The sequence below is a fragment of the Protopterus annectens genome, chromosome 1.part1 (genome assembly GCF_019279795.1).
Source record: "Protopterus annectens isolate FY-2018-M chromosome 1.part1, PAN1.0, whole genome shotgun sequence".
Lineage (NCBI taxonomy): Eukaryota > Metazoa > Chordata > Ceratodontiformes > Protopteridae > Protopterus > Protopterus annectens.
Window position 1 is genome coordinate 1,368,076,750 of NC_056726.1, and position 19,438 is coordinate 1,368,096,187.

Below are 19,438 nucleotides of genomic sequence, written 5' to 3' on the forward strand. Positions count from 1 at the left end.
TACAATTATTAAAATGATAATATTCCCCAAGATTTTATACTTAATACAATCAATAATACTTCCACCTACAAAAATAATTATCAAGAAACTGAACACACTAATGTTAAATTTCTTATGGGCACCTAATAGACCTAGGATTGCATTAAAGAAACATACTAATAGCTGGTCTCAAGGGGTATTTCTTTTCCAGACTTTAATTTATATACTATCTCTTCTATTGTAAAAGTTATTACTTTATTAATAGATCAGTCATATGTCACAAAATGGAAAGATTATTGGGAGCTAATTAGTATACACTTCATGAAAATCTCCTTAACACATAAAAATATGATTGTAAATAGCTCCATGTTATGGTTACTAAAGGAATTTTGTACTTCACCTATTACACCTAAACATATGGTTTGTTCCCCATTAAATATTATTATTAGTTATCGTAACTTTATATTCATGCACCCTAAGTATAGGGAATGGAATTTTATTGTATTTCCTATAATGTATACTCAGGGTATGCTTTTGTCATCTACTTCTGAAGGAACTCATTTAGCTATAGATAATGATCTAAAGTACTGGTATCAGTTAATATCTGATAATAAAGTTAAAAATCTAGATTTCTTAAAACAAGAATTTGATCTAAGAGAAACTTGCTGGTTAGAGGTTCAGACCTTTAGACAACATCTCATTAATAAAATAGATTTAATGTCTATAACTGTTAAAGAATCTATTCCAACACTGATTGATTACTTGATATTAAATTTACAACATAAAGTTTCTGATAAAGGTAAACTTTCATACATACATAAAGTTATCAGACAAGAAACTTTTTACAGTGTAGATTCATACTGGAATTATTTCACTTCTATTAATGGGGACCCACCAAATCAACAAGATAAACAATATATATTGGAATCTGCTTATAGAACTACGTCTTCCATTGTCTGGAGACTTTATACATGGAAATTTTTACATAGATCTTTTATACACCTTTGATGATGAATAAAATAAATAATAAAGATAATCTATGTAAGAGATGTAATGTAGAAATTAATGCTGACTGGGCTCATATGTTTTATGACTGTATAAAATTGAAAGAATACTGGAAGTCAATTAATGAATTTTTGCAGGCTCTTTTACAGATAATTTAATTATTTCTAAATCTCTTATATTATTCAACACACCTGTACCTCAAAGTGTTAAAAGGTTAAGCTTCCCTTGTTATGGTCTATTCTAGCAGTGGCTAGGAAAATAATAACTAGAAATTGGATTTCAGATACACCTCCTTCGTTCAATGAATTTAAAAATGTTATGAATATAGTGTGCCATATGGAAATAAACACAATTAGGACTAGAACAAACAGAAAAACATCTTATTTTATTGTATGGGATAATTTACAAAATTTGTTAAAAAAATTTTAATTTCAATAGCATGGTATTTTAGTTTAATTAATTGATCTGATTGTAGTGGATGTCTTTGTAAATACTTTAGTTGTTTTGTTGAATATTATAATAATACCTATTTTTAATTACTTGTATAAAATTGTTATGATATTTCTCTTATATGTTAAAACAATAAACCTGTTTTGAGAAAAAAAAAAAAAAGAATAAACAAGTATCTTATAGTATTAAGAGTAACTGTAGAAGAATTTTACATTGGATGTCAGTGTATCCTGTGTAAACATCAGTGATAACTCACCAAGGTATAAGTATCAATAGATTTTATATAACAATAATTTTAAATCATGTTGCTGCTTCACCAAAGTAAGGGGAATTTTACAGTACATTACTGTATGTACTGTACCACGTAAGGGGTATTTTACTGTGTGTGGGTGTGTAGTGCCCCAGTTAGTCATACCTGGTGGTTAGTGTTACTCAGGCTCAAACCCTGTACCTTAGGTACCAGAAACAAAAACCTGAATTATCTAGCCGTGCCACCACTTGTAATTCAAGAAGTTGAGTCCATAGCTCTCAAATGTCCATATTTTCACAGAATGTCTGGAATGTTTGACTTATACAATTGGTCAGTTCCTCTTAAAATTTTGTGTTTTTTTGGCAAATCAGTGAGAACTGAATTTACTAAATAATGATAGCCATTTAAGTTTCAGTCTTCCTATCTTTCAGGAAATGCATGGTAACACAAAACATTTTATGATAGCAACTTTCTAAGATTATACAAGCAATGTTTAAAATATGTCTCTAGTTTTGGGCTTTTGTTCCCCCAAGTACATTTTGGCTTTTTCCAGATTTCTTGGGGAGAAAAGTTGAGAGATTTAGTTGAATATAAAGTGGATTTTACAAGGAACTGAGAGCTTCAGGGGAAAAGAAGTTTAATGCTGCTTATGCCAAGTCTGTATGCATTGTTAGCAGCACAACAAGTAGTGTATTTGCTTTTGATGTAGAAGGCTGTGGGTTCTACACCACAGTTTGTAGATGGATTGCTGATACTGTGCTGTGTTGTACTTTAAAGGGGGTGGATGTCTCAGTCCTGAGAATGACCTCCTTTGGAGAAGATGCCTCGTAACTGTGAACCTGTTATCAGTTTGCCATCCATTCCCTATTGCAATATTACTAGCTTATTAGTTTTTTAATGTAACATAGGCAATGTTTTTTTCAAGGGCAACAGGCACTTTATTTATAGATGAAACAATGAAATATAAAATTGTTTGCCAGCAGCAACCTCTTCACTAGTTACAGATCTCTTTAATGTGAAATTATTTAGATGAAGTTTACTTCTACAGTGATTGTGCATATTTACTGGTATTGGTGAATTGTAATGACATAAGTTTGTGTAGACTTTTATGATGGAAATGTTCTGAATTGGGCATTTATGTCATTATTGGTTCATACATTTTGTTTCTTTGCGTACTGGAAAAATGTTCAAAACAATACATTTAAAACATGCTCTAACAAGTGTGCTGTATTATACAAGGAATATAATTTAGTAGAATTAGGAAGGTGAATCAAAGAACACGTATGTTTGCATTGTCCTAAATATGTGTGCAAGGAGCTGATGATTTGAAAACAGCCCAAAGGTAAACTTTATCTGCCACTGGCCAGATACATTTTCTTTGAATGTGGGTTTCAAAGCCATTTCAATGAATGTGAATTTCAAGGGCAGAGAAGTTTAAATGCTAAGTCTGTTTTCATTGTGAGACTGTATTCTTTTGTTTAGCAGATGTCTATTGTGCTATAAAATTTAAAATAAAAGTTTTAAATGAAATCCAAATCATCGTTGTAGAAATAAAGCATAAAACAGTATGCACATTACAGTATTTATGGTAAATGCGGACAAATAGCCAAGCAATGGGACACTGGAATGGCCACAGGGGAGGATGGCTGTGTATGGGGGCCCCATTTGACCATGATTTTGCGAGGGGGAGGGGTAACAAACTCAAAGACAGCCCCAGGTGGCACAAACTCTAGCTATGTCACTGACAGAAATATGTTCTGTCTAGCAACCAATTTGTTATTCAGTTCATTGCACATGGCATAATGTCAGGTTTGTCTGTTTGTCAACAACACTTGCAAACTGCTTCAAGTAACCATTTATATAAGTTTACAATGTTAAGAAGGCAGGATCTACCCTTGGCAAAGTCAAATTAATGTTGCTGTTTGGCTAATGGGTTATCAGTGTCTAGATTTATGTGGTGAGAAATTATGTATTCTATTTCTTTATAACTGAGGCTGGTAAGACTGATGGGTCTGTAATTGCCAGAGTCAGTATCTGGACCTTCCTTTTGTAGAGGGATCACAATTGCTATTCTCCAGATTCAAGGACATAGCCTACTAAAAGACTCATATTAAAGAGGTTTAACAGAGGTTCTAATAGGCAAAATATTCTGATAATTATTATGTTTCCTGGTTTATAATCAGAGCGCCTAGAGCTGTGTTCTTTAATTGAGATAGGGCTGATAGGACTGCTTACAAAGACATCAGGGGGTTCAGGGACTGTGGAATCGAAAAGGTAGCTATGGAGGTAAGTGAAGAGAAGTTCACACCAAATGTATTGGCTTGGATATGAGCTCTTTCTTTGGAATCAAAAATGGGTGGTATCATTGTGTGTTTGTTCAGAACACTGATGGGAGATAGTTCTTAAATTTATAATGCAGTTAAAGTAATATTTATAATTGCTTTTGACATCACTTGCCATTTTGAATTAACAATTAGCTCAATGTTTTTGACTGGTGTCTTAAGTTCTTTACAAGCATGTTTGCATTCTGTCTTAAGAAGGGGACCATGTCAGTTCCTATAAATACTTTGCACTTTTATAATTTTGTTGTACAGCTGATTTATATGGGAATTCCACCATAAGGGTTTGTTTTTAAATTTCCCTAAGCATTTTGAATTGTTAGTTTTTTCTTTGCCTCTAGAAAAATTTAGTTGAGAGAAGAACTCAAATATAAAGGACTGTTTTCCTTTCTCTGTACAATAATTTAGGTGACACTACAACTCAGGATGCAAATGCTATAGCTCTGTTCATATCACCAAACTACAAATTAATACTTATAAATCCATTTATATAATTTGTTGTTATATACCCCCAGGTAACAATATTAATACCCTTGAAAACTTACTGTACTGGCTCTCAAACTCCTTCACTCAGGAAACTATACTTCTAGGTGACTTTAATATCGATTGGAATTCTTGCATCTCCCAAAAACCCACCTCTCACATAAACCTCTATGGCTTTATCCAAACCATTACTGTCCCCAACTCGAATAAACAAAACCAGCTCCAAACAAAGTACACTAGACTGGATTTTAGTTAATAGCAACCCTATGATTTATACTACAGGCACACTACCTGCTAATATCAGTGACCATTTAACAACTTTTATCACCAGACAAAACAGCCCTATCTCCAATGATACTCAAGTTAGAACTACCAGGAACAAGAGCAATTTCAACCAAACTAACTTCCAATTAGAACTCAAAGCTTGTAATTGGTCTCCCCTAAAATACTTACCTCTCGACGAAGCAGTCTCATACGTTAACAACAAATTCCTTCAAATTCTCAACCTCCATGCCTCTACTAGATTAATTAAAACCAAAGCAAAGCCTGCTCCTTGGCTAACAAGAGAAACCAAACAAAAAATGCTACATAGAAATAGAACCTGGGCCAAATGGCGTAGTACTAAAAACCCATCAGACCACCAAACCTTTAAACAACTGAGGAATGCAACAAAAAAACTTATATTCCTTGATACCTCTCTGCCCTTCTTTATGCCTCACCTATTTTTACAAACTTATCAAAATCTAATTGCAATAAACTAGCAATATCATATAATAATATTACAAGATTTGCCACAGGAGCCTCTTTTCGAACCCATCATTGCTCAAATCTTAAACAACTAGGCTGGCTAGAATTACAAAATCAAATATGACTACAGCAACTTACCATCACCCACAAAATCTTCTATCAACCTTCTAATACCACAATACTTAGTACCCTTATTTCTCCTTATAAAAGTCTATCTTCCTTGCGCTCCGCCACAAAGCTACTAGCGGCACCCTATAAATCCAACAACAAAGCTGGGGATTGTTTGTTCTCCAACTGTATTGGACCTATCTGGAACAAGCTTCCAAGTGAACTAACTGTTATTACTTCTTTACCCACTTTCAAGAAGCACCTAAAAACTTTGCTTAACTCTCAATGGCTCTGTCCTTGTACAAACCCTGACTAAACTTTTATTCCCTCTACTTTTTTTCACCCCTTCAAACCTTTTCTAGGTTCTTGCAATATTTATGTTTGTACCTTCAAGAGGCAGCTAAAAACTGTGCTTAATTCCCAACATATCTTTCCTGTACAAACCCTGACTAAACTTTCTATTCCGAATACCAACAAGCAACTAGGTACAACCACGATAAAAATAAATCCTTCAAGGCAATCAGGATAACAGGAAAAACATACAGTTTTATTGTGAAGCGCTTTTCGTCATTCACAGTTGAATGACTTCTTCAGACAAAATTAAATAGAATATTCATAGTATATATACATCACTCAGTATTAATTAACCAATTAAGTCACTAATTAAAACCTCATTTAAAGTGAAATATCCAATATAAACTTGAGTAACTCCCTACAAGAATAATACAGAGACTTAAACTTAATCAAAAAATTATAAAAATCAATTATTTAATATAAATAATCCAATACTTTAAAAACTACTAGATTAAATACATATAATAGTATTAAGATACTAAAAAAACATATGTTAGAAACTATTGTATTTCAGTGTGAATTGCTGTTCATATTCTAATTTATTTAATTATTTTTATTTTTATTTTTATTTTATTTTATTTCATTTTATTCTCACATATATAATGCCATATAATTATAACTTAATGTACCTAAAACAGTGCTTATGAAACAAGTATGAAAATATAAAAATATAAAAATACCATAAGGCCAGTACAGGGTTACTATTTAAGTTAACTAATAATATAAACACATATCTAACAGTAAGCTATAATAAAGAGAACAAAGCTATACAATTTTATCTAACCAAACTTTTAAGTTTTAAAAGACATGCTATATTGCAATGCTCATTCAGACCTGGTTCTATAAAAGCATTAGTTCTAAACTGCCATGAAAGTTCACTTTCTTCTAACAATAAGTTAAATGGACCTCTTCGATTACTTAATTCTATCTGATCAAGTCCAATAAATTTAAACTGGTGGTTAGGAAATAGTGAAACATGCCTAGCTAGAGCATTTTCAGATTTTAGTTTAGAAATAGCATTCACATGTTCATAAATTCTTTCTCGAAAGTGTCTTTCCGTCTTTCCTATATAAAAACATGGACAGTAATTACATAGGGCGGCGAGTTTGTATAATTTTTTGTTAATAATATGCTTGTTCCCACTTTTAATGTGTTTACACATATTGCAGTTACCACACTTAAAAGTTCCATTTTCTTTACTTTTGTCGTTAGTTGTTTTATTTTCTAAAAGTGTCTTTAAGTTTTTCCCTTTTCTATAGATTATTTTTGGTCTATCATTAGCCATGTAGGCACATTTTTTATCTAAACTTAAAATGTGCCAATTCTTGTACAAAATTTCCCTTATTGTGTGACTTTCAAGACTGAAAGTCATAATGTAACTGTTACTTAAATTATTGTTAGAAGCAGAATTACTGTAAGTAAGTGTATCATTAATACTAACAGCAGGTTCGTTTACATTTAGTGACCCATTATTACAGCTAATATCTATGGGATAAGATTCAACCATATCTATCTCCACACCATCAGTCAAAGAAATATACGTTCTGTCTTTCAAAATGGGTGAAATAAGTCCATAATTTCTTTTTCTATAAATTTCCTCAAATATATCTGTTAAAAACTTCTCAGGATAACCTCTAAATTTGAACATATCTTCCAATAATTTGCATTCATTGAAGAAGTCACTGTCATGGGTAACCATACGTGCTGCTCTGATAACCTGACCTTTAACAATAGCTTTTTTCTGAGAAAATGGGTGTAAGCTAGTAAAATGTAAGTAAGAATTACAAAAAGTACTTTTTCTATAAATTTTTGCAAGGAATTGTTTACTAGTTTTATCTTTGACTAAACATATGTCTAAGTAATTAGTAACAGTCTCTTGAAAATCAAAAGTAAATTTTAGAAAAACAGTAGTTTGATTCAAGTAATTCATCATTTTACTTGCTCTGTCTTTGTTGCCATTAAATAGGATGAAAATGTCATCCAAGAAACGTGTATAGAATATTATATTTGTTTTGTATTCTTCTTTATTTAATAAGAAATATTCCTCCCAGTAGGCCATCACCATATTGGCAAAACTAGCCCCTACTGGGGATCCCATGGCAACGCCACATTTTTGTAAGTATAGTTCTTTATTGAAAAGAAAAAAGTTATTAGTCAGGATTATATCAAGCAAAGATGTAACTAGATATACTTCATTACTAGATGCTCCTTTTTTGACCAAAAATATGTTGACCCATTCTAACCCCTCATCATGTGGAATCGAGGTGTATAAATCCATTACATCAATGGTAAGAAAGTTACACTCTTCGTTGTATTCTAGTTCGTCTATTCTCTTGAGGAATGCCCATGAGTCCTTACATATTTGTGTTTGGGATGTCAAATATTTTTTCAATATGTTGTCTACAAGTTTAGCACTTGCGTAAGTTATGGAATTTCGTCCATCAATAATTGGTCTGAATGGTGGGTTAGATAAATTTTTATGAACTTTAGGTGTTGCAAACATGATAGGTATTTTAGGCCATTCGATCTTAATATAGTTATACATATCAATGTCTAAGTACCCTTCTATAAATAGGTCACTAAAGTATGATTTAATACGATTGTAAGCTATGTTAACTTCATTTTGACTTACCTTATGGTAAGTGTCTTTGTTTAATAAAGATAAAACTCTGTCAATATAGTCATGATTATCAAATAAAGTGAGCCCCCCACCTTTGTCTGGTTTAATAGCTCCCACATTTAAATTTTTGAAAAGATTGAGAGAAACATATTCTTCAAGGGTAACATTACTAAATCCGTTCTTATTGGAAAACAAGTTATTATCTATGCTAGCAAGATGTCTAAGATCTAGTTCCATAAGCGTTTCAAACAGTTGAAGGGTAGGATGTAATGGTGGATTGTAGTCACTAGGTATATAATAAGCCGAAGGTGTATGTTCTGAATTCCCCAGAAGAAGCTTTAGGTTTAATTTCCTTGTGAACAGTTTCAAGTCCTTGATGTTCTGGACCAAGTCCATATGTCTACTAGGAATAAATGTATTTCCTTTGGAAAGCAGTTCAACAAAAGAGGAATCAACATCTATACAAGAATAATTGTATAGAAAAAAGTCACCACCTTTGTTGGTAATAATTTTCGGCATCATTGACTCATTAGTTACCTCTTCGATCTGTTGAAGAAGCGCTTGTTGTTTTTTTGATGATGTTGCTGCATATGGTTGCTTTCACCATATGTAGAAGTATTTTTAGGAATAGCTCCCTGCTGCATATAGTCAGTACTACAAGAAGGAATGCTGGGATGAAAGTTACCATCTGCTCTTTCTCTATTTCCCCTTAATCTGTTTGCCCAGGTGTTCTTGTTATAGTTTTGTTGACCTTGATTTTGATTAAGCTGAGCTCTGTCATGTATAGTTATGGAATCTTCATTTTCATTTTCAGCATTAAGTCTATTGCCAGAAACTGTAATAGAGTGACTAGATTGTGATAAAGGTGGCAAAGGATAAGCAGTACCATTACTATATGCCAGCTTATCCCTAGATATTTTTTTACTTTTATTCACTCTTAGTCTCTCAAGTAGTTAATCAATGGTTAGAAAAGACCTGTCATAATCAAATTTATACCGTAAAAAATCAGCATGATTTAACACTTCCTCATTCAGTTCTATAACTTCTTTTGAAAGATCAGTTATTTGTAAATTGTAGTGTTTGATCATTAACTGTAACAGAGCCATTCCCTGCATGTCAAAAAACATTAAAAGGTCTTGGTGAAACAAGGAATTAGCAATAAGTCCTGTAGGGTACACATGAAAACGTAGACCCTTAGGTACTAGTTTTTCTTTTAAGCATTCATTAAAGTAATTAATCTCGAGTTGCAGTTTTTTTATTTTAACCATTTTAGTGTCAAGCAACTTCAACTTTTCAGTTAAAGGTGAACTGATCTGAGAGTCATTGGCGTCGTAAGCCGGAGGTCCTGTACTGCCAGGATGTTTAAATTGCAGTTTACTTGTATCCAATATCCATTTTTCGAAAGTAGGAGCTCCAATAAGCTCTCTGACGCCTTCATCGTTAGAAGATAGAAAAACGTTGTCTCCGTTATGGTTGCTGCTAGGGCGAGTGTTAGAAATGCTCTGTAAGTTGCTGACAGGCAGAATGGCTGGGTTCACGTTTCCGTTAGTATTAACGGAAGCAGGAAAACGTTGTCCTGGCGTGATGTCAGTGCCAGCGGAGTTACTCACTTCTGGACCAGTCAAAAATGAAGAAACAGTTTGTGCATCGAGTTTAGCTGCAAGATTATCTACCCTTTGAGAAAGGGCTGCTATAAGTGCGGTCAAACTGACATCGTCATGCACATCTAACGAATCATTTAAAAGTGGCGGACTGCCATTAATATTTGAAGATTCATTTCTGCTGTTAGTAGAATTAGTCGAGTTATCCGAAGCCATGAAGTTGCTTACAAAAACCACGAACACCAACAAGCAACTAGGTACAACCACAATAAAAATAAATCCTTCAAGGCAATCAGGATAACAGGAAAAACATACAGTTTTATTGTGAAGCGCTTTTCGTCATTCACAGTTGAATGACTTCTTCAGACAAAATTAAATAGAATATTCATAGTATATATACATCACTCAGTATTAATTAACCAATTAAGTCACTAATTAAAACCTCATTTAAAGTGAAAGATCCAATATAAACTTGAGTAACTCCCTACAAGAATAATACAGAGACTTAAACTTAATCAAAAAATTATAAAAATCAATTATTTAATATAAATAATCCAATACTTTAAAAACTACTAGATTAAATACATATAATAGTATTAAGATACTAAAAAAACATATGTTAGAAACTATTGTATTTCAGTGTGAATTGCTGTTCATATTCTAATTTATTTAATTATTTTTATTTTTATTTTATTTTATTTCATTTTATTCTCACATATATAATGCCATATAATTATAACTTAAAGTACCTAAAACAGTGCTTATGAAACAAGTATGAAAATATAAAAATATAAAAATACCATAAGGCCAGTACAGGGTTACTATTTAAGTTAACTAATAATATAAACACATATCTAACAGTAAGCTATAATAAAGAGAACAAAGCTATACAATTTTATCTAACCAAACTTTCTATTCCCTCAACTCAACCTCTTTTCACCCTTAATAAAAAAAAAAAAAAAAAAAAAATTTCTTGCAATTTTATTTCAAGTATTGCAAAGTATTTTTCTTGGTAATGCTTATGAACCAGTTTTGTTTGTAACACCTTCCTTTTGTATAATATTTCTGATTTGAATGTATAACAACTCTTGATTATATAAACCCATCTTTTTGTGGAGCTTTTCTCCCCGGGCCTCTACTGAAAATGGACATATATCCAGCTAGACTAGTCCGGTCAGCAAATGTAAAATAAATAAAATAAAATAAAAATAAAAAATAAATAGTCTGGGTAGGGGTGCAGTGGAAATTATTTAGGTCAAAAAGTACTTGCAGTAGATCATTGAAAAACAATGTATTTGTTTAGAGAAGGCCTCATGCCTTGTAAATGAACATCACTTGTTTGTGATCTGATTTAACAATGGATGTTGATGACTGTGGAGCTGTACAAGAGTAGGCAATATTTGTAAGCACAATCTCTAAGATATTGTGTCCCAAATGGTATGTTTGCCAAGTGTTCAAGATAGTTCACAGGTTCATTGTGTCATAGGAGATTACTAGTCTAACGGTTCAAGAGCCCTTACAAGCCTAGCCAGTTTTACCCAGATTTTATTAAATTTTCTATCTCTAAATATTGGAAAAGCTCACCCAGACTCTGCCACATCTTGCTGTGAGGGAAAGGTTAGTTTGCTTTTGATGTCTATATATTGTATTACTTTATTGCCTTTTCTATTTTGTATACTGTGATTTTTCTTTACATACTGTATTTTATTTGTATACTGCTTTTAATTGCATATTAAAAATTGGAAAGAGACCACAGCTGTGTCTCTTGTGAGTCAGACAGAAATTAGAACAGATCATTGAAGGAGTCACACAGAAGTTAGAACAGGTCAGTTAAGGTTAATTACCTGTGAACTGAGGGGTAGAGCTAGGAACTAAACCTTATATTTAAGGGGTAAAATAAAACATTTCAAAGCTTTACTGGAAAAGCTCACCCAGACTCTGCAACAGCTTGCTGTGAGGGAAAGGTTAGTTTGCTTTTGATTTCTTGTATTTTGTATTACTTTATTGCATTTTTATTTTTTGAACACTGTGATTTGTTTTCATTACACTGCATTTTACTTGTATTCTGCTTTTAACTGCATATTAAAACTTGGAAAGAGACCACCGCTGTGTCTCTTGTGAATCAGACAGACTTTTGTCCCACACTCCCACTCTGTTACTGTTGTGTTCTTAAAACACAACTGTCTTTTTATTTGCCTGCTCCTTTATTAATTTGACCACATATCTCATTTCCTCTTCCCTTTCTCTGGCTGGTGTGAGTAACCGAAAATTATTATTTTGTGAAATCATTCCCTGTCAAATATTTAAATTTATTGGCCATCCCACTGTATGACATAGAACCAGAATACAAAAGTGCCCACCCAACTTCAGTTAGAGAGCTAAAACTTTAGTTACCCCCTTTCATATCTAACTGCTTAGTGTACAAAGTTTTTGGGATATTAACCCATTTTTCATCTTACCTTAAAACATCTATTGCAAGACCACCAGTTACTGGAGAGCCCACATTCTGCCTCTCAACAGTCATCTTGGGATTAGTGCTTCTGTTTTCTCCTGGTGAGAGAAGAAGAACAGGGACATTATTTTCCTGGAGACTGCTGATAACCAGAAAGCCTAATAACTTCTTTATAGGTGACAGCTTGGAATCTGTGCTTATATTCTGTTCCTGGCGAGATAAGGAGTAGAATGCATTGATTCCTGACTGTTTCTGGTTGGACAATTAGCATCAGTGCTTAACATTCCTGATTGGTCTGGTTGCTATTCAAGGCATCTATCAGAAAAAGGCTTCAACAAGCCTACAGACCCTTGTATCACCTGGGACAAGACTGTGGATCCCCAAACATACTGTGGACTGCTTCTTATCTTGGGATTGGTGCTAATGTTTTGCTTCTGGTGAGAGAAGAAGCAAAGGAGCATTTTGTCCAAGCAGAGTAAAGCTTCAGTGAGACCAGCATTAGTAGTAGCCAGGCAGCAGCCATTCATGCTACTGACGTCTATTCAGCATTCTTGACAAGCTAATTCATTGTTTTCAGTAAATATTACTTGATTTCTTTCTAACTTATGAATATCTGCCTAAATACTTCATCTTTAAATTTTCATGGTCTGTGTATTAGTTTCCCTTAAAGTGTTTGGCAGTGCTCTGTACAGACTCAGACAACTTGAGTGATATACTTCCTGTAAAAGCACAATTGAAATTTCTCCGATACATTGTTGCTCACAGGAGAACTAGTTTGCAGTGACAAGCACTGTCCCCATAGTCGCAAACTGGATACTCCTGACATTGATATTCTCACTCCAACTATCTAATCAATAAAAAAGGGTCTGTTGCCGTGGATATGAACTTTCTCACAGTCTCTTGGTGGATATGGGAATTCTGAGGCAGTGTAGAAATTGAGTCATGTTTACTGACAACTAGTTAATTCTCAAACAAACTGATATAGTATGTGAGATATGTATTTACACAATGTCACTGGAAGCAAAGCTGTCACATAAAAGTGTTCCTAATGTCAATAAGGTTGTTAGTAGTACACACGCTGCACCCATCACACACAGTTCAAAGCAGATATATATAGACCCACATATTCTGAGGTACTTAAATGTAACCTTCCTAAACCACAAAGACCTCCTAGATGAAGTACACATAACAAATACCCTCAGCAGCCCCAAATGCACTCTTCAAAACAACACCCATATCAACACATAGAGCTACATCTCATGGAGTCTCTACCTCTAAGCACTTAAGGCAAGCCACTACACAATCCAACATTCTAGTCATTGGAGACTCCATCGTGAGACACACTGATGTCCTTCTCACCAGGCTGAGTAAGGAGAAAGTCACGGTCATTTGCTTATTATGTGCTAGGATCTGCCACATTATGCATGCACTCATGTCATTGGACCACAAGTACCAATATGACTCAGTCATAGTCAATGTGGGAGTAAATGACTTGAGAAGCACCTCCCTAGACTATATGAAGAGTGGCATCATGGAGCTTTCGGAATATGCGTCTCAGGCTGGTATGAGCCTAACATTGAGCAGCATTTTATCTTCACCAAGGATGATGCCACAATATGAACAAAAGACGAGTGACTTAAATAATTGGCTTAGTTTCTGGTGTTGTCCTAAGGGGGTGCAATATGCACCTCTTCTCTCTAGGCTTTCAAATATTAGCTAAAACATTGTCTTCCCCTGAAGTGCCTTTTTTAGGCAATGCCAAACTGAAGGTACTTATGACATAGCAAATCAAAACCAAGAAAATTGAAAGGTATTACTGCTCACTGCTAGGAGTCTAAACAAAACTCCACTCCTTAGAAGCTCTTTTCACCCTAGAGAATGGGGACATCCATGCAGTCACTGAGACATGCTTTAAAGCCATGGAGAGCACACTAACACTGCAAGGTTATAATGCCTTCCACACATTTAGACCAGCTACTTCACAGGGTGGGAACTAAAGGTGGAGGCATCTCTGTTGCATCAAAAATAAATATACTTCAAGGCTGGTGAAACAGGACAATGCACTTGAGCTGTTCCATGTCCAAATCCCCATAGGCAAAATCCAGTACTACTTTCTTGCAAGCCATAGGTCCCCTTCTATGACCCAGGAAACTCATACCACATATTTAAACTTATTAGAAACACTAACCACCCAACTCAATACCATATCCATGGGTGACTTTAATTATCCCGCTATTAACTGGGAATCCTATATGACACCAAAAGTACAGGCACAGAGATTCCTGGATTTTTTAAGCACAAACTCCATGGACCAGATATTCAATACACCAACCAGGGGAGCAACCATACTGGATCTGGTCCTCACTAATGTGGGAGAGTGCTGCACACCCCCTACTAATTAGGAGGTGCAGCACCCAGCAGTAAAGAAGCACTCATCAAACAAAACAAACAACTCAGACAACAAACAAAGTCTACCAAAGCCAAATTTTAGGTAAGTTTTGCCTCACAGGCCAAGGACAACCAGAAAGCATTCTTTAGCTATGTCCACAACCTCATATCAATACACAATTATGTGCAGAGTTCATTGTAAATGAAGCCACCTATACTGAGCCAAAAGATATAACAAACCTCCTGGCTGATAAATTCAGCTCCAACTTTACACCTCTATCCCCCCTCAACCTTCCATCAGGAAATACCATCAAATATAACTCCCCCTACCATCACTAGGGAACAGGTCCTTAATGCTCTCTCTAAGATGAAGAACACTGCATCAATGGGCCCAGACAATATCCAAGGGTGCCTTCTATATAGCATGAAACAAGACCTATTAAGGCCTCTGGAATTACTATTTAACTATACCCTACAAGCATGCTTCCCACCTCATCAAAGGAGAATGGAAGCAGTCATCTCTCTGCACAAAGGTGGGCCATCTACAGACTCTGAAAACTACAGACCCATAAGTCTCACCAGTCTTACATGTAAATCCATACAGTAAACCTCCAGCCACTTGACCCAACCCAGTTTGTTTTCATCAAGGGCAGATCATGCCTACTCAACCTGGTGTACTTCTTTGAGAATGTAACCGAACCAATGGATGAGGGAAAAATGGTTCTCAATGTCTTCCTTGACCTGGCCAAGGTATTTGACACAATACCCCGCTCGAGCAATGTTGACAAACTCAAAATGTTAGGTACAAACTATGTCACTCAGTGAATAGCTAACTGACTCACAGACAGGACCCAGGAAATTAGAATTGGGGAGTCCACCTCTACAAAGATGCCAGTCACAAGTGGAGCCCCTCGGGATCAGACCTTGGTCTGCTCCTTTTTGGCATTTACTTTTCAGAAGTTAATGCCAATGTCAGTGATCTCTAGATGACTAAGTTTGCAGATTATTGTAAATTAGGAGTTGTCATTGAATCCCATACTGACACAAATGTTCTCCAGAAGGGTCTGACACAGACAAACAACTGGTGCCAGAGCCATGGACTAAAACAAAATGCCAAGAAATGTATATCTGTGAAGAAAATGGAAATACTGTCATCTGTGTTAGCATGTCTTGCAGGAGCTTTGTGGATATTCTCAAACTAACTTGTATTGCATGCCAGCATGTCTAATTGTGAAAATGTAAATAAGTTTTTTAAAATGTTTAGTATCTCCCTGTTTATATAAAATGTTTACAGAATATGTCAGTGTTTTGATACATATCTAATTGCACATGTTTGTGAAGGATATTCTAAAGTAAAAAAATGTCTGTGGAGAATCAGATGAATATTGGGTGATGGCATTGGAATGTTCCTGGTTGCTAGGTGATTATTTGAACAGCTTATTGACAGGAAAAATAACTTTTTCAAAAAGCTGACTGATATTTTTAAAATAAGACAATTGAGACTGTTAACCTGGATTATAAAAGAGACTGCTGAAGTCAGTTGTGAGCAGTTAGTAAAGAATTCCTGTCAATTACAGTGCTGTGCAGTGCATACCCAGGAAAAAGGACTCAACAAAACTGTAAGCCTCCCTTTGCTTTACTGTTATGCTTTAGATTAGATCAGTGACAATATTCTCTAGTTAAATTAAAAAAGTTTAGTTATTTAGATAAAGTTTTTCTAAGATGATGGATTTCTATCTTACAGTTTAATTTTATATTTCTGGTGATTGAATGATTGTATTTACTAAAAGTTATTGATTTACATTCTTGTAATCACTTTACTTATTATTAAATGTTTTTCATTATTTAACATTACGGCTGGACAACCAGTGTGTCCTTAGAGATTAGACAGTGTTTATTTCTGTTCAATACTCCCCATGTCACCTTGAATGCCTGGCTGCTTCTGGTCAGAGCTATCATTAATTTTGATATTTAATTTGTTTAATAATTGATCACCCTTTGAAGGGCATGTAGACCTGTCTGACTCTGGTAGCAGTGTTTACCATTTGTATTTGGGAGGGGACACAGCTGGACATCTGTGACAAGCTTCCCATAAGTGTTTGAGTGTGTGAGATTTAAATGTATTTTTAGTGTGAGTCAGAGGTCTTAAAATGGAACACATTGTTTTGAAGTGTATGATACGGGATTACATTTGGGGTGGACAGATATATATATAGTCCAGTCCCAAGAAAATAGAGTGTGTTACTGTTATGATCTAAAGGGAAATTGTGAAATTTTGCTCTTGTGTGCTCTGTGCTCTGGTGTTTTCTGTGACACTCCCTCACTGGAGTCAGTGGTGAAGATTGAGGATCCTTAATTACTGACCTGGGTTTTAAGTGTGGGATGTCACATTATTGTTGGAAGTTGGATATTGGCCAGACATCACAGTATCCTTTGGGAAGTCTTCCATCCCTGGTAACTATTATATTGACAACACACCCCTTAGAGTTGACCCAGTAGTCATGGACTAAAGAGCACACATAGATAGCAATCTAACTTTTGACCATCATGTGTCTACAGTAGTGCCGAAATCATTCTCTGTTGTGCAACTTGTAAACAAAGGTATGGCATCTAAGTCCAAGGAAGTCATTGTTACACTATATTCGGCATTCATCAGACCTATCATTGAGTACCGTGCCCCCTTTGGTATGTACTTAACCAGGCATGTCCAACAGTTGGAATCTTCATATAGGTTCCTCACTAAAAGAATACAGGGTATAAGTAAAATGTCCTATGCAGACTGCCTCAAGACTCTATCCCTGTATTGTCTCCTACAGGCTTTTGAGGGGAGATCTATGCCTGGCATACAGGGCATTGTCAGATCTCACTCTGATGGACCTCCTGCATAGCCACAAAACAAACAGTACCAGGATTACCCATTACAAAGACTAAACTTTGCCTGTGATATAAATGGGACCTGCTGAAGAGACAATTATGTATCCCACAGACTACCCCTTCTATGGAATAGACTCCCTATCCATGTAAAGCAGAGTTCCTCCCTAACCCAATTCAAGTACAACTTGGACAATTGGACGGGAAACAGGAAATTCATTCCTGGCTTGACACCTATATCTCTAATTGACATAGGCAACCTGTAAATGGTTCATTTCCCAGGACCCTGCTTACATGTATCAAGGGTATCAGAACTTGTAAATATGGGATGCATGGCTAGGCTTAAAAAGGCCTTTATGATCATTAGCCTAGTAAACACCTATGCACCTAGTCAGCAAGCAGATTTTTGACAATTTTTGCAGACTACCTCTGTCCGTAATGGACATGGGTGCCACTGCAGGAGTGAATTTGTGATTTTCCATTCATTCATCCATATTGTACTTGAAAATTGTCTAAGAAGTACTATGCTTCATGTTAATAGGAGGCCTATTCCAGAGGAGGGACAATCTTTAGGACACATATTTTATTTTTATTTATTTTACATATTTGTTGACCGGGATAGTCTGAATGGATTCATGTCCATTTTCAGAGGAGGCCCAAGGAGAAAAGTTCCAGGGTATACAGAGTAAACAAAGTAATAAAGACAATATAACAGAGACAAAAATCCACAAATGCAATGCAGACAAATACAGGCATGATATTACAGTAAATACTTTGACAAGCAAAAATAGACAGGTTCTCGACAGTAGTTAGCACTAGTTACAGTCAGGAGAAAAAAAACAAATTAATAGTGACAGGTATTACATTTTTATTTATATTCATGAATGCTGGTTAGCCAGGCTTGTTACAGTGGCAGAGCCAGTTTAGTGCCAGATGTTGTTTGAGTTTAGTCTTAAATTGACTCAGGGAGGAGAGCATAGTAATGTCAGCTGGAAGCAGATTCCAGGCTCTACCTGGAGTTTGCAAAGAGAGCTTCCCCTGCTGTATTGTTGGTTTTGATTGTATGAATTAGAAGTTAGTTTGAGGATCTAAGCAGTCTCTGATTGTTTTGGGGGGGTGATAATATTTCTACGAGCTGGTGTATTGTCTGGATTATAGAGAATTTTGTTAGCTATGATCAGAAGGTTATATTATATGAGACTGGGAAATTCTAGCCACCCAAGCTCTTTGAGGTTGATGCAGTGGTGGGTTCTGCATGGCAGGCCAGTGGCAAACCTAGCAATGTGATTGTAACAGGTAGACAGTCTGTTTAATATTGACTTGTTTAGGTTAGACAGAAAGGGAGAAGCATATATAAGTGTTGAAATTAGGTGAGAGCAGGTAATGGCAATCCTAGCTGGAGGGGTTAGAAAGGCTTTTATTCTTTACCATGATCCAAGATTTTTATTGATGTTTTTTATTAATTGATTGACATGAAGTTCAAATTTTAGGTTATTGTCAATAATGACACCAAACAGTTTTGTAGAGGGGTCTGGGGAGATAACCATACCATCTTTTGCATTTATGGTGAAGGATAAAGTTCCAGACCTTTGAGTAGGTGAGAATAACAACATTTACATTTTTTTGGGATTTAATAATAGCCGGCGATCAGTGAGCCAGTTTTGTACAGTATTAAAAGTGGACTTGGTAGCAGACTTCATATCTGAAGGAGATGTAGCTGAGCAAACCAGGGTGGAGTCGTCAGCATATTGGATACAGCTGACATTTGGGATGACAGCATATTGGATACAG